General features: G+C 43.6%; 1 protein-coding gene across 6 annotated transcripts in view; it reads right to left on the bottom strand.

Moving 5' to 3' along the window:
• Positions 1–14,961, bottom strand: part of TLN2 (talin 2) — a 307,615-nt gene extending 292,654 nt beyond the window's left edge. For 4 of the 6 annotated variants that reach the window (XM_089671420.1, XM_089671426.1, XM_089671424.1 and 1 more), the window contains exon 1: positions 14,850–14,961. The gene's annotated coding sequence lies outside the window, so the exon portion shown is untranslated. The remainder of the gene's footprint in view (positions 1–14,849) is intronic. The other 2 variants (XM_089671423.1, XM_089671421.1) reach the window with 2 other exon arrangements.
• Positions 14,962–15,219: the final 258 nt, after the last annotated feature.

The raw sequence follows: 15,219 nt of genomic DNA, 5'->3' as shown, positions 1-15,219 counted from the left end.
TATAATCGCAGCTGAAGAGCTCACACTCCAACAACTTGTGCCTAAAAATATATCAAGGACATCATTCTATGAGAAATTAAACATGAATATAACAATTTCTAACAAAGTGCAGTAATAACGTCTTGTACCATGTTAGCCATCTATGAATGCAGATTGTGATACTTTTTATTGACCAAGATATAAAAGATATACGATTTCTGTTAGGTTCCTTCCTTTGGCTTTACACAATGTCAAATGTACAGTACCGAAGGAACCCAACAAGCTCCAGAGGTTGCATCTTTAATAACTTTAGGTAGCGAATAAAGCACAACACATAGTACCATATCAATCCAGAGGACTCCTGAAGAGGGAGCAAGAGGTAAACTCTGAAATACATAAAGTTGCCAATTAAAGTTTTATTAAAGTTAGAGTCTCAATCTTTACCATCCTTATGGAATTGACTCCTTACATCCATCCAGCCCTGCAGAAACTATTTTATGAAGCACTATTACTGTGATGATTTATTTACACAGCCCTTAATCCAGGTGTGCCTTTCTATCTAGGTGTGCATTCAGAAAGTTACACCTAGAAGCTATTTTATTTTATTCAACAGTGACACCACTACATCCATAGAACATATCTTGATAAAAACGCCAACAGTGTCTGGTCTGCCTCTCACCTTCTACCATTGCCCTTTTTTTTTTCTTTTCTTTTTTTTAATGTAAATCTGTTTACAGGGATTACACAAGTTCTCTTGGCCATGAGAGGATGAGCACCATTCACTCTGGATGGTAAAAAGCTTGGTTACACTGATAATTAATGCTGGCCACAGATCTATATAGATGTAACAGATTCCTCCATCCATACTATGCAGAGAGGATAGACGAATCTCCCACTGCAGCTACTATATTTTTACAGCCAGGCCTGCCAGTTCTCAAAATACCCCAACAGTGGCTGCATCTGACTGTCGATCAACAATTTTCCACTTTTCAATTTTTCAATCAAGGTAAGTTGGGTGGCAGATATGTGACAGAGCTGCCCACTGAGCAAATTTTGACCACCTCATCATAAACTGATTGAATTTCTCTCTGTGTACGGCCAGCTTTAGAGGCACCCCCTGTTTTTCTTGTTTTCGGTGCCAAGTCAACTCATGAGTGGGACAATGCAGTGGCTACCCTAGAGGTTTCCGATTGTGAAATTCGGATCCAAGGCTAAACTATGGTGTTTAGCCTGTATTTTCAGAGATTTTTATTTTATAGACATGCCATATCAATCAGATGTCTAAAGAAAGTGGTATATTATTAGAATGCTTCCAACTTCCAAGCGGAGACACAGTGAGGAGTTTTCACCAAAAACCAGAGCAGACAATCTGTCTCAGCTGTTCATAATAACCAATCAGTTTCTATCCTCTGCTTGTTCAGTTAGCCCTGGTTCATTGTGCGGGCATCGCATCCGTTCCTGCACCTGCAATCGAATCTCTTACAAAACACGCAGGGCTGCCATTTATTCTGAATGGCACCACATGCATCTCAGCCGGCAGTGCGTTTGTGGGAAATGCCAGGAAATTGCATGGTCAAAAAGACCATGCGATTTCTCTGAGGCTGCGTTTTTAAAAAGGCGTATGCACCTTTTTTGTGCAAGAACATGGGCACAGCAGCTCATTCAAATGAATGGGCTTCTGTGCCCGAGCAAACTCATGCAGCACAGCTCACAATAGCGTAAACCAAGCCTTAAGCTTTGAAAATAAAATCTAGAAGCTGACTGGTCGCCATGCACTGCTGCTCCAAATTCTGTCTGCTCTAGTCTTGGTAAATTCCCCTCCAGGGTGGATAAAAATCGATGATAAAAAAGAAAAAAAAAAAAAAAAAGAAAAATCGCATTTTGTTTTTTATTTTTATCAAATTTTATTTTAATAAAATGCTTTGAGTAAAAATCTAACTAAAGATAGTTTTCTATTTAAGAAACATTAATAATTTAGTTTATTCAGCATGAAATGGAGCTTAGTTATGTAGCATGAGGATGCATATTCTGCAATATTAGCATTTTTGGTAAACTCATTCTGCAGGCTGAGAACATGCACTGCATTGATGGATTCACACAATTTCACAGTAACCATGAGAAAAAAACATGTAATAAACGAATTTGAGTAGTTCAACTATGTGTGATTAACCTAAAATCGGTTCGCATATCACTGTTTTACAAACCTGACAGCCTATTATTCCAAAAAGGAAACCTTCATTTGGTTTGCAAATATTAAAGATTCTAACTACCAGCAAGAATGAATCAGATTCCTTACATTTAAAGAGCACCTTTCATTTTAGATCCATCATGGCAGTGCCTGTTAGCAGGCATCCACTCACCTGCTGCCGCCACGTCCCTCACCTTGCTGTGTCACTGCCACATCACCAGCCGTCCCATTAAAGTGAATGGGACTGTCTGAGTCAATAGCGGGTCAGAGGAGGAGCCACTGTAGGACAGAGATGACAATTGCTCTTTAAAAATAATTATTTAAATTGAGCCTTTTCATTAGTGATTTAAATCAAATCCACCCTGTTCCCCTCAGTGTTGATGTATCTGCTTGGACTGTTGTTGTACAATTAAATTGACAGTATGTACGTGTTGTGCAGCACCTAGGCACAAGGGATGATGATGACTCTGCAAATGTCAGCAGTATAACAGTGACCATCTATGCAAAAGTAAATTAGAAAAAAAATGCAACACGAGTCTACAGAAATGGTGACTGAGAATTAGATTGCTCAAAACAAACTAAATGTAAAAAACACATGAAGCTCTTTTGAACAATAGTATGCAGACACCTTTTAGGCTCCTTTCACATGGGGAGATGACATGCATGCCTTGTGCAGGGCATTCTTTTCCTGGCACAGGGATGCATGGGTGTTGCGTGCATCCCCTTGCCATCGCCCGTTGTTCTCCACTGAGACATACGGCTGGACGACCAGCCACTGTGTCCCTCAATGCCGGCGTCCCAAAATGCATACAGGGAGAGTCTGGGGACCTCCACCTGCATGTCACATTGGGACACAGCAGCCGAGTCCATGCATCCACGTGTCCCAATAGAGAAAAATGAGACACCAGCACAAGGATGCATGCAGCACCTGTGAATCCCTGGCCAAGGAAAAGATGGTCTTGCATGAGGCATGCAAGTCATTTTCCCATGTGGATGAGGCCTTATACTAGAGCAGTGGTGGGCAACCTTTTTTTTTAACTGAGCCAAATCTCGCCAAAACCACGATTGAAATTTATTTTGAGAGCCACATTTTTAAAACTGAAAATACATCCCCCATATAGTAATTCATCCCCCATATAGTAATTCATCCCCCATATAGTAATTCATCCCCCATATAGTAATTCATCCCTCATATAGTAATTCATCCCCCATATAGTAATTCATCCCCCATATAGTAATTCATCCCCCATAGTAATTCATCCCCCATATAGTAATTCATCCCCCATAGTAATTCATCCCCTATATAGTAATTCATCCCCCCTATAGTAATTCATTCCCCCTATAGTAATTCATTCCCCCTATAGTAATTCATTCCCCATATAGTAATTCATTCCCCATATAGTAATTCATTCCCCATATAGTAATTCATTCCCCATATTGTGTCAATTCACTTACCTTTGCTCCGCGCGTTCCTCTCGCCGTGTTCCCGCGCCGTTCCGGTCTTCAGGGCGGACTGTGAGAGGAGAGGAGTTAGTCACGCTGCCCCGCCTACATCCTGACAGCCAATGTTTGCCACGCTCCGCGGGCCGGATTAAAAGGTCCGCCGGGCCGTAGTTTGCCCATTGCTGGGCTAGCTGCAGAGTCCTGACTTTTGGGGCGGCCACCCAAGAGGAGGGAGGGGAGCGGGCGCCCGGCACACAGAAGAGCCGCATTGAAGTGTGTAATGAGCCGCATGTGGCTCGCGAGCCGCGGCTTGCCGACCACTGTACTAGAGCATCCCTGTTTGCAGCGGAACATTTTTCACAAATGTATTGGTGTAATGAATTAATTTTGGCTGATTCCTGTGAATCAGCAGAACTGGAGCTGTGACCCAGCTACACCACCCTGCTAGAAAAAAAAAACTTTGAGAAATTGTAGGCCCTGGCTATAAAAAAACTCGGAAAACAGTGACTGCATTTGATCAGCTTCAATCACTATTCAGGTATCAGACAGCTGTCAGAATACATTAGCTGGAAGAGGGAGATTCAATTATCCACATTGTTAAGCAAGGATGGGGGGGATGTATGGATTTTTCTTTGTATGTATGGTCAGCTTTATATCCCTTAAGTGACACTAAACTCTGGTTTAAAAAATATAATCTATACAATATTCTATTCTTAATTCATAAAAGGTACCATCTATTGTTCTCATCCTCCTCCAAATTGCTTTTCTCTTGCTGCTATGATTCAACGTTACAAGGTGACTACATTCATTTTCTATGGTCCAGCTGTAATTAGGAGCTTTCGCAATCCCAAGATGGACTATGGGATGTGTGCTGTGCATAGAGCAGTGTACATGACCACAACTGACATGCACTGCTCATTTCAAACACGTGAAAGTGAAGGGGAAAAAGAGAGGTTTGGGAGCTCACAGAAATGTTACAAAGAGGCAAAAAAACAAATTAGGAAACAATTTCATGAAAAATAGATTACAGGGCCATAAATAGGAGAAGTAAAGCCAAAAGATCTTTTGTCTGTACTTCTCCTATGGATCAAAGGAGTGCACTTCATTCTGCACTCCTGTGACCTGTTTTCAACTTCTTTTTTAACTAGTGTAGGTGTATGCATATTTTTTTTTTTTTTTTTTTTTTTTTAAACATGGATATTATTTAATGTCACTTTAATCAGTGTCTGGATCTCCTCTGAAAGCTTCACACTACAAGGCATCTCCAAATTTAAGATAGAAAAATAAAAGCGGACCATATAAACGCGATGCAGTGTAAAGAATATTCGTCTCCATGTGCTGGTCTACGAACTACAGTATATACACAGTATATTGCATCTAAAAACACGCCAAGGCTGAAAACAGAAGCATTTTTGATCAAAGGGTCCATAAACTGCAGACGTAATCTTGTGCCCATGATGTCTATACTCGGCACACAAGGCCAGCATCAGAAGGTTATCTAAACAAGTCGATTGCTGTGCTAAGATCATGACTGCACAGGCCAGAGCCAGACTCTGCACATCTGGAATCAACAGGGGACACCTGTGTGCTGGAATCATGAAGATGGGATCCTGTGGTGCCGTCTCTGTGTGGGGGAGGGGCCCATGAAATGATAAATCAAGGCAGTAAGTATGCATAAAGGGGTGTCCTGGAGAGTTCAGAATACATAGTACACACTTTGTGCTGGTGGAGCTGGATGATTGTGTTCAAAGTATATGTGAGCCAACCCCCTGCGCACGCCCCCCCAAAACAACTTGGAAAGTTAGATAACAGAAGGAGAACCCTCTCTGAACTTAAAGTGATATTAAACCCAAAACCAACAATTTAATATAGTAAGCTTACCAATCATTAGATGTGGTGGCTGTATTGTGAAGGCAGCACAGTGGCTAAATGGTTAGGACTTCCGCCTGGCAGTACTAGGGTCGCTGGTTCGAATCCTAACCACGGCACTACCTGCCTGGAGTTTGCATGTTCTCCCTGTGCCTGTGTGGGTTTCCTTCGGCTTCCTCCCGCACTCCAAAGACATGCTGGTAGGTGAACTGGCCCCTGTCTAAATTGGCCCTTGTATGTGTATGTATGGATATAAGTTAGTGACCTTAGATTGTACGCCCCATCAGGGTTAGGGACTGATGTGACTGTACAATATATATGTAAAGTGCTGCATAAATTGACGGCACTATAGAAGTACCTCTAATGAATAATGTATTTGGGTTTTGTTAGGCTTTTTCCACCTGTTTTCAACTGGTAATCTAGCCAATTACACGCCACCTGTATTAGAGTGCCCCCACTCTGAATGCAGGAGCACATGGGGGCATCTTTGGACAGCAGCATTGTCAGTCTGGGGGGAGTGGAATGTTATATGTATTAGCAGATTTAGACACACTAACAAATTGAAGCCAAATTCCAGTCAATTTATAAGCAGTTACAGCAAACAATTGTTTTCCCCTTTTGGGATAAAGTATTTACATAAATAAAAATTATTATATGCACCCTTGCTAGTGTTAAATGATTTGTATCATCTCTGTGACTGATACATTCTGCTTGAGAGCTTTTTTTTTTTTTCTCCTCAAAAGAACAACACCTTAACTTACTGGCTGGATCACCAGATGAAAAAGAAAAAGCCTAAAAAAGAAAAACTAATTTAGCTATCACATTTATGAAATGGAAAGCTGCAGTATAATAAAGATTTGCTTTGGGTTTAACATAACTTAAACCATTTCTAAGGCTAACCATAGATTACAGAGGATGAATAAAAAATGAATGGATTCCCCCCGTCCACTCAAACAAGGAGGAATCTTCCCTGCTAGGACACTGTATTATGACAGAGGGACTCCGCTGTCAAAATACACAGATCAGCAGCTTCAGCCACTGACAGGCAAAACAGTACCGCTCAACAGAAGTCAATTGTTAGATGGATGGATCAAAACTTGGCCGATCCCTGCTGAACCGGCTGAATTTTCATCCATTAATGGACAATTTTAGACTTTTGAGGTACAAGATTATAAAAAAAAGGTAGAAAACTGAAATACTGTTAGCCGTCCTCTTGAGACGCACTCATAACAGTATTAGAATACGGATACAAAAATTTATGAAATATTGTTCAAGCTTTTACTTTGTATATATTCATGTTTCTATTTGACTCTACTATACAACTTATGTGGTCCCACCGTATTTGAAGTCCTAATTTAGTCTTTATAAAGTATATATATATATATATATATATATATATATATATATATATATATATATATGCGAATACAATTACTAAAGTCTCAAACATTCCTTAACATGTTATTGTAATAACAAAAGTCATATTCAACCTTTGTTATTTTGCAGTTTTCGTTGAAATCATACCTAATGATCCTGCCAGAAAGGTCCTTGTTCAGGTACTTCCTGAACAAGTTATACTTTGCCAACATTTAGTTCTCAACTCCTATTCTTTGATGTCACATGTACTTCCATTGTAGACTAAGGGGCCATGCAGATGCTCACTGTTCGGGTATGGTGCACCATTTTGAAGATTAGGAAACCTGCCCTAAGTAATGCCATATAGCTGCTACTATATCTCATGCATATAGATGGGACAGACAACAGTTCTAAAAGAGGTTGCAGGAAAACAACAGCAATGAAATGTAAAAAGTAGAAAAAAAAAGAAAATAACTACTTTCTTGAAGAAAGAAACATGGGAATTGTTAATAATTTACAGTGCTTTAACACACTAAGTGTCCTCCAGCTGTGGATTAAATCTACTTTACAATCACCATATCATTGAAAAAGATTGAACAGAGACTTATTGTACTTCAGAGGGCCACAGAGAGGGACCAAAACTGGCTCAACTACCAGTAAAAGACATGGGATAGCATCACTGAAGACAGGTCTTGCTAAAGAGTGGCACTGACTGGTTGTTCAATTGTTACCATATGCTTGTAATGAAGGTCATTTATCACAAAAAAAACTCAAATATCCACTAAAAGCTTAACTCCAAAGAAAGGAAAAATTCTCTGTTGTAGTTGGGCTGCCCCCAAACTGCAAGGGTTAAATGTTCATTTATATCTAGTGGACCGCAAAAAGCTCCCACATGTTCACTCCAGACTTTAGCACCAGTCTTCATAATTTCTTTCTTTACACCCTTTGGTGGGCACAGGTCATCTGACATGAACAGGTCCAATGCAGAGCCTAACCGCGCGCAATAGACATGAGGATGCCGAGATACAGCCTAATGCAGTATAAAAGAGCGAAGGGCTGCTGAAGGATTGGATACATTGCTTTTGTGGCCACTCAAGTCCCGTAGACATGGGCCAAATATTGGGCGGTATCAGCCAGTTCAACAGAAACCGGATATTCAGTCCATGTGTACAGAAGCTGGTCTGGCTTCTGCCAAAAGGGGGGGGCAGTCCCTCTATCAGAACACAATAGTACAGTGGGGGAGATCGCTGTACTAACACTGCAATCTCAGGTTTTCTTTTTTTTTGTTCAGCCTGCTGGGTTGAATGAAAAATACCTGATTGTGTGTAGATGATGCAATTTTATTTCTTGCAACCACAGTGTTGATGGGGGAATCCCTTCTGCAGAGCTATTGTGCGTTCCCAGGGAGCCATCTCAGGGGAATACAGTGACTACTGCTAGTGGCTATAGCCGTTTGCAATAATCACGTGCTAAAAATCTGACATACTGGTTCTACCCAAAGTCGTTCGATGGATCAATTTGGGTACAATCAGTCTGCCCTAGATAGATAATCTCCGCCAAGATTTGATCCATCTATGACAGGCTTAAGACCTAAACAAGCATTTATCCCTTTATATATGGGGGTTGCCTCCACTGCAATGGATAATTTTTCCTTTCCCCAGAGATGGGCAGTAAAGCAATATTCACTAGACGTGAAATCAGGCCATTATTTTCCATCATAACTCCAACGTTCCCTTTCCACCAATTTGGTCCATGACATAGGTTAGGTCAAAGATGTCATGAGCAGCCCCGCACCTTTGAGTACAAGCAGCTGCAGGGTGGGAAATGCCTTGCCTGAAGTTAGGGATCATTCACACTTATGCCAAGGACAGCGTCTCCTCCTTTCAGAGGGCAGCTTACAGCGCACCCCCTCCCCCCAAAATGCACGTTAACATTTCGCCTGAATGGGTCATGTTCTGTGGGCAGTAGTGTTCACTGAAAGCATAGGGGGTAAAATTCCTGCCACAGCCGCAAAGCACCACCTAAAGTAACCAGACTACTGAAGCTTAAGAAGGAATGGTTAAAACATTATTATTATACATTGTTTATATAGCACCAAAATGTTTGCTCAGCGCTGTACATTAAAGTGGGGGGACAGTCCATGAGACAATACAGTAATACAATACAGGAGGGGTGCGCGGGCTCTGGTCTTTCGAGCTTACAATCTAGGAGGGAGGGGGTAGAGGTACAGGAGGAAGTGGCTGAGGGGGATGGAGTGGTAGGAGTGGAGGAGAACGGCTGTTAGGTGAGGGTGGGGTATGCTTGCCTGAAGAGATGGGTTTTCAGGGTGCGCCTGAAGGTGAGGAGGGTAGGTGACAATCTGATGGATTGGGGTAGGGAGTTCCAGAGGATGGGGGAGCTGTAAGTTTTTACTGCCTCAAATGCAAAATGTTAACAAGCACTTAACTCCGTGGCAGTGGGTGGGGGTGAAAGTTTCCTTTCAGGTACAGACCAAACCCGAGTTCATCCCTAATTCCAAGCTTGTTTAACAGTCATTACCAGAACTAACATGCTCTATAAATACCTGATATTCTTGCTATGTTCACACCTGTGTGGTTTGTTGCGCGTTTACTGCAATGCAACAATACACAACAGCCCATTTCTCATACTGTTCTATGGAGTCTGTTCACACCTATGAGCTTTCCCACAGTGAGCTTGCTTTGGTGAAGATGGGCACTTTTGGGTCCATAGACTTCATTAGAAGTGAGTCAAAAACACATGTACATGAGTTAGTGCAGAAGCACCTGTAATTCTGCTTTCTTCAAACTCTTATCGCACTTATGCATCTGCATTTTCATGCGTTTCTCAGACACTCTGAAGTCTGAAAAGGCCAAAAATGTTCAGCTTGGCCCCAAACATGCTAATGTATTTTTTTTATCAACACACTTCAAGTGATGCGAAGCTCAGGTTTGAACGGGCATTAATGAATACAATGGGAATCTCGATGTTGAGCGCTGCAATGTTTCAGGAAACGCTCTTCCAATCACTCAGCTGTGAATAGCGTCTCAAAGGAGCAGGCACTTTAGACCCCATTCAAACCTGAGTGATTGGAAGAGTGTTTCCAGGTTGCCCCATAGACAATAATGGGTTTCGGCTGAATTGCACTGTTGCATGAAAAAAAATAAAACTAAAAAAAAAGAAAAAAATTCACAGGTGTGAACACGAACTAAACTATTGAATTTCCTCCAAAAATAAAAGAGGAGCTGAAATAACACAAGTCCCTATGCACAATACCTGAACATTTGCTACATAACAGCCTTGCAGCACTTAGGTCCTCGATTTGAATCCCGACACTATATGCATGGAGATTGTATGTTCTCCCTGTGCTTGCGTGGGATTGCTTTGGGTATTCCAGTTTCCTCCCACACTCCAAAGACATGCTGGTAGGCTAATTGACGTCTGTCTAAATTAATCCAAGTACGTGAATATATGCATGTGAGTTTAGGCTGTAAGCTTCTGGGTGCAGGGACTGATGTAAAGTGCTGCATACATTCTCAGCACTATATAAATACATGTAACAGTAAAAAACAAAAATCAATTTTAACATGCTAAAAGCTTAAAGTGGTTCTAAAAGTGCAAGGTCTTTTTACCTTCATGCATTCTATACATGAAGGTAAAAAAATGTATGTGGCAGCCCCCCAAGCACTTATCCAGTCCAGATCCAGCTATGTCCACGAGAGTCTCAGTTCTCTGGGGACTCCCTCTCCTGATTGGTTGAGGCAGCAGCGGGAGCCATTGGCTCTGTGTGTGAATGGACACGCAGAGCCATGTTTCAGGAGCGCGCCTGCTCGGATGCCCCATAGCAAACTGTTTGCTGTGAGGGCATCTGACAGGGGGAAGGGGCCAGGAGCGCCGGCGGGGGAGGGTCTGGGCTGCTCTGTGCAAAACCACTGCACACAGCAGGTAGGTATAACATGTTTGTTGTTAAAACAAAAAAAAACAAAAAACAAACAAGATTATAGTATCACTTAAGTTCACCTTTATGAAAAAATAAATGCACTTTTTTTTTTTACAAAAAACATGTGCAGACATTTTTTTCACAGTGGATAGTGGATGCAGTGTCAAGCTCCTGAAGACACTGCCTGTAGGCCTGTGTGGGCTGTCAGCTTCAGAGCTGTAAGAAGTGTAATGGACTACAAGGATGCTGATCAGCACACTCACTGTCCATTGAGAACTACAAGCCGTCTATCACAATGGAAGATTGGACTTGTAGTTTATTCATTCACAGATCCTTGTGAAAGAATGACAACACTGCAGGTGGAGCCCCGCTGATTATAATAGTGGCTGCAGGGTAGTGGTACCCCCACCCAGTGTCACAAGGGAAGTGGTGAGGGGGGTGAGGAGAACATGTTAAACCCCAAGCACAGGTGTACCATGTGTCTAAAAGTAAACCTATCTTAAGGTCTGGTTCACACTAGTGCAACTGCAATTTCCTTGGATTTTCAATGCAATTATGTAGTGCAACAGCAGTACAACATGGTGCATTTTTGGGGCAATACTTCATACTACTGAGATATCGGAGGAGAAGGAAGTTGAGAACTGGGGGAAAATATGTACTGCAAGCGCATCAAAATTGCACGTATATGCGTTTTTTTATGCGTTTCAATTGACATCTATAGGGCACAAAATCGCACTACACCAAAATAGCACAGGACCCATCTCCAAAGTTGTGTTGTATTGATGTGAATAGACACCATTGAAATGAATGCGATTTCCATTGTCATGTGATTTTGCAAGACCTAAGATGCATCTGAAATGGCACCAGTGTGATCAAAGCCCTAATTATATAAAGTCACGTCCAACTTTTGTGAATCAGAAACTTTTAAATAAGACCCGGTGATCCTGCCATAAAGGTCCTTGTTCAGGCACTTCCTGTTGCAGCATGACAACACTTAGTCCTTGTCTCTCAATCCCTATCCTCTATGGTTACATATACTTCTAGTGCACACTGTAAGCGGCCATGCACACACATACTGCTACCTGTAATACCTATAACTAGAAAATTAACCAAGAATACCAGCAGAACCCACCAGAATCACACGTGGCTCCACAATCTGAGCAAATGAATCTTGTGCACAACTTGCCTACCACTGTTGGCATCCTAGAAATTCAGTTCACAAAGCTTTAACAAAAGGACATACACCGATCAGCCATAACATTATGACCACTGACAAGTAAAGTGAATACCATGGATTATCTTGTTACAATAGCATCTGAAAGTGGGTGGGATATATTAGGCAGCAAGTGAACAGGTTGTCTGTTAAGTTGATGTGTTAAAGCAGAAAAAATGGGCAAGCATAAGGAGTGCTTATGATAAGGGCCATATTGTAATGGCTAGATGTCAGAGTAACGCCAAAACTTCAACTCCTGTGGGATGTTCCCAGTGTGCTGTAGTCAGGACTGACCAAAAATGGTCCAAAGAAGGAAAATTGGGGACAAGGTCATGGGTGCTCAAGACTCATCATGCTACTGTTGTTCAAATAATTGAAAATGTTAATGCTGGTCCTGATAGAAAGGTGTCAGAACACCCAGTGCATAGCAGTTTGTTGCGTGTTGGGCTGAGTAGTTGCAGACCGTTCAGGGTGCCCATGCTGACTCATGTCATCAGCCAAAAGTGCCTACAATGGGCACGTGAGCATCAAAACCAGACCACAGACCAATGGAAGAAGGTGGCCTGGTCTGATGAACTCAAGAAAGGTTTGAGGAACACAACAATGGGTTTGAGGTGCTGACTTGGCCTCCAAATTCTCCAGATCTCAATCCAAATTGAGCATCAGTGGGAAAAACAAGTTTGACCCAAGGAAGCCCCACTTCACAACCTAAAGGACTAAGGCTGCATTTACACTTGAGCGTTTTGTAACTTGAAGCTCCAAAAAAGCTCAAACTTAAAAATCTATTGTTCCCTATGGTGCCGGTTCACGAGATCAGATGTGTACAGGCACCATAGAGAACAACTGATTTTCTAAGTTTGAGCTTTTTGGAGCTTAAAGCTGCAAAATGCTCAAGTGTGAATGAAGCCTCAGGCTGGCCATACACTATACAATTTTCGTTCCAATCTCTGCCCAATTTCCTTTAGATTTACCTTCAGTTATGCAGTGTAAGGGTCTGCCTAATTGGATACAATTGAAAGTGTTGTCAGGTTTGACCTCATATTATATGGGTTTTAGTAAATCTAAACCAAAAATCTCAAGAATATTGAATAATGTATGGCCAGCCCTAAAGGATCTGCAACCGACGGCTTACCTCCAGATGCCATAGAATACCTTCAGGGTCCCCTCATAGCAGATGCACTGGGTGCAGTTTGTGAGCACATTCCCAACACACGGCAAACACAAATAATGGTTCCCTATGAATGCAGCTCAACACCAGCACATTGCATACACCCAGCACTGACAAAAAAAGTACAGCAAAAACTTTTTTTTTTCAGTGCAGCGCAACACATTCAAATGCACATAAAACGCAAAGGCAGGAAAAAAAACAAACCCAATGGGTTACAAAAAGCACAATGTAACATGCATGCAAGAACGCGTGTTGTGGTGTGAATGTCCCCTCTGAGGTCCAGTGGAGCCCATGTTTGGGTGGGTTACCTTGGGTGGTCAGACTGTTATGTCCGATTGGTGGACGTCTTTATTGAAACCATGTGACTTTCCAAAGCCTACTGGATTCATCCAAAAATACCTGTCACTATTTATAAACCCAGATCCTTCTCCTGGTGTACCAGCTCTGAGCCGCGTCCTCCATGTCGCCGACATAAGCAGTCTGTGGCCCCGCACACCTCTCTGCCCGGTAACGGAACCCTGGACATGTGTGCGGAGGAATAGATCTGGAATGCAGCCACTGGGAGGGGGAATTCTTAGTACATAGCAGGCGGCTGAGTGTAAATGGAGAAGCTGGGAGCCTGGAAATCCCAGCCTAGTCACTGAATAGCCACCTACAGACATGGATCTATATACACACCCAACCATAGATCCAGAGATAATATACACACACATCCCCCCAGACAGAACATGCATGGAGCCCAATACACACCCCACAGCTGGAGCTGGATCCCAATACACACCCCAGCTGGAGCCCAATACACACCCCACAGCCGGAGCTGGAGCCCAATACACACCCCAGCTGGAGCCCAATACACACCCCAGCTGGAGCCCAATACACACCCCACAGCTGGAGCTGGATCCCAATACACACCCCAGCTGGAGCCCAATACACACCCCACAGCCGGAGCTGGAGCCCAATACACACCCCAGCTGGAGCCCAATACACACCCCAGCTGGAGCCCAATACACACCCCACAGCAGGAGCCCAATACACACCCCAGCTGGAGCTGGAGCCAAATACACACCCCACAGACGGAGCTGGAGCCCAATACACACCCTGTAGATGGAGCTGGAGCCCAATACACACCCCGTAGATGGAGCTGGAGCCCAATACACACCCCACAGAAGGAGCTGGAGCCCAATACACACCCCACAGAAGGAGCTGGAGCCCAATACACACCCCACAGAAGGAGCTGGAGCCCAATACACACCCCACAGACGGAGCTGGAGCCCAATACACACCCCACAGACGGAGCTGGAGCCCAATACACACCCCGTAGACATAGCTGGAGCCCAATACACACCCCGTAGACGGAGCTGGAGCCCAATACACACCCCAGAGACGGAGCTGGAGCCCAATACACACCCCAGAGACGGAGCTGGAGCCCAATACACACCCTACAGACGGAGATGGAGCCCAATACACACCCCATAGACAGAGCTGGAGCCTCCGTTCTCCATCCCCCCCATCCTATAACCATGCATGCCCGACTCCCTCCTCCTCCACACATGGGACCATCTCAGTCTATACATCCCTCTCGCCTTCTCCCATGCCTGCCGCACATTCCGTCACACCATGCACCTTCTATGGTGACCTGCAACTTCCAGCAATGTCCCCTCAGCCGCACCTACCGCCCCCCCACATCCCCACTTACCGGCCGAATCCCCTGCCGGACCCCGGGTCACTCCCTCTCCATCCCCTGCTGCCTCTCCGCCCGAAGCGCTGCCCGACCCCCCCGGACCACAGGCTGCGCATGCGCGGTAGAAAGGAGGCGGCGGGGGGAGAGTACGATGGTCATATCACGCAGCTGCATCATTGGCGGGCACTGAGGGGGTCTCACTGGTATGGCACAGAGCGCCATCTTGTGGATGTCGCTGGGATGTATACTGGATTCACACTGACTAGGTATCACATACAGCAGGGTCACTCAACCTCCTGAAGAGCGAGGGCCACTTATGTCATTTGGTTCACACTGAAATGAAATGCTTCAGAATTTTCAATTTTGTCACCACTTGCCGTGCAGA

This window comes from Staurois parvus, unplaced genomic scaffold (genome assembly GCF_062004578.1).
Source record: "Staurois parvus isolate SC_StPar_1 unplaced genomic scaffold, SC_StPar_1.0 ptg000105l, whole genome shotgun sequence".
In the NCBI taxonomy this organism is placed as follows: Eukaryota; Metazoa; Chordata; class Amphibia; order Anura; family Ranidae; genus Staurois; species Staurois parvus.
Note: the sequence above shows the minus strand (reverse complement) of the source record. Positions and strands in the feature narration are given on the sequence as shown.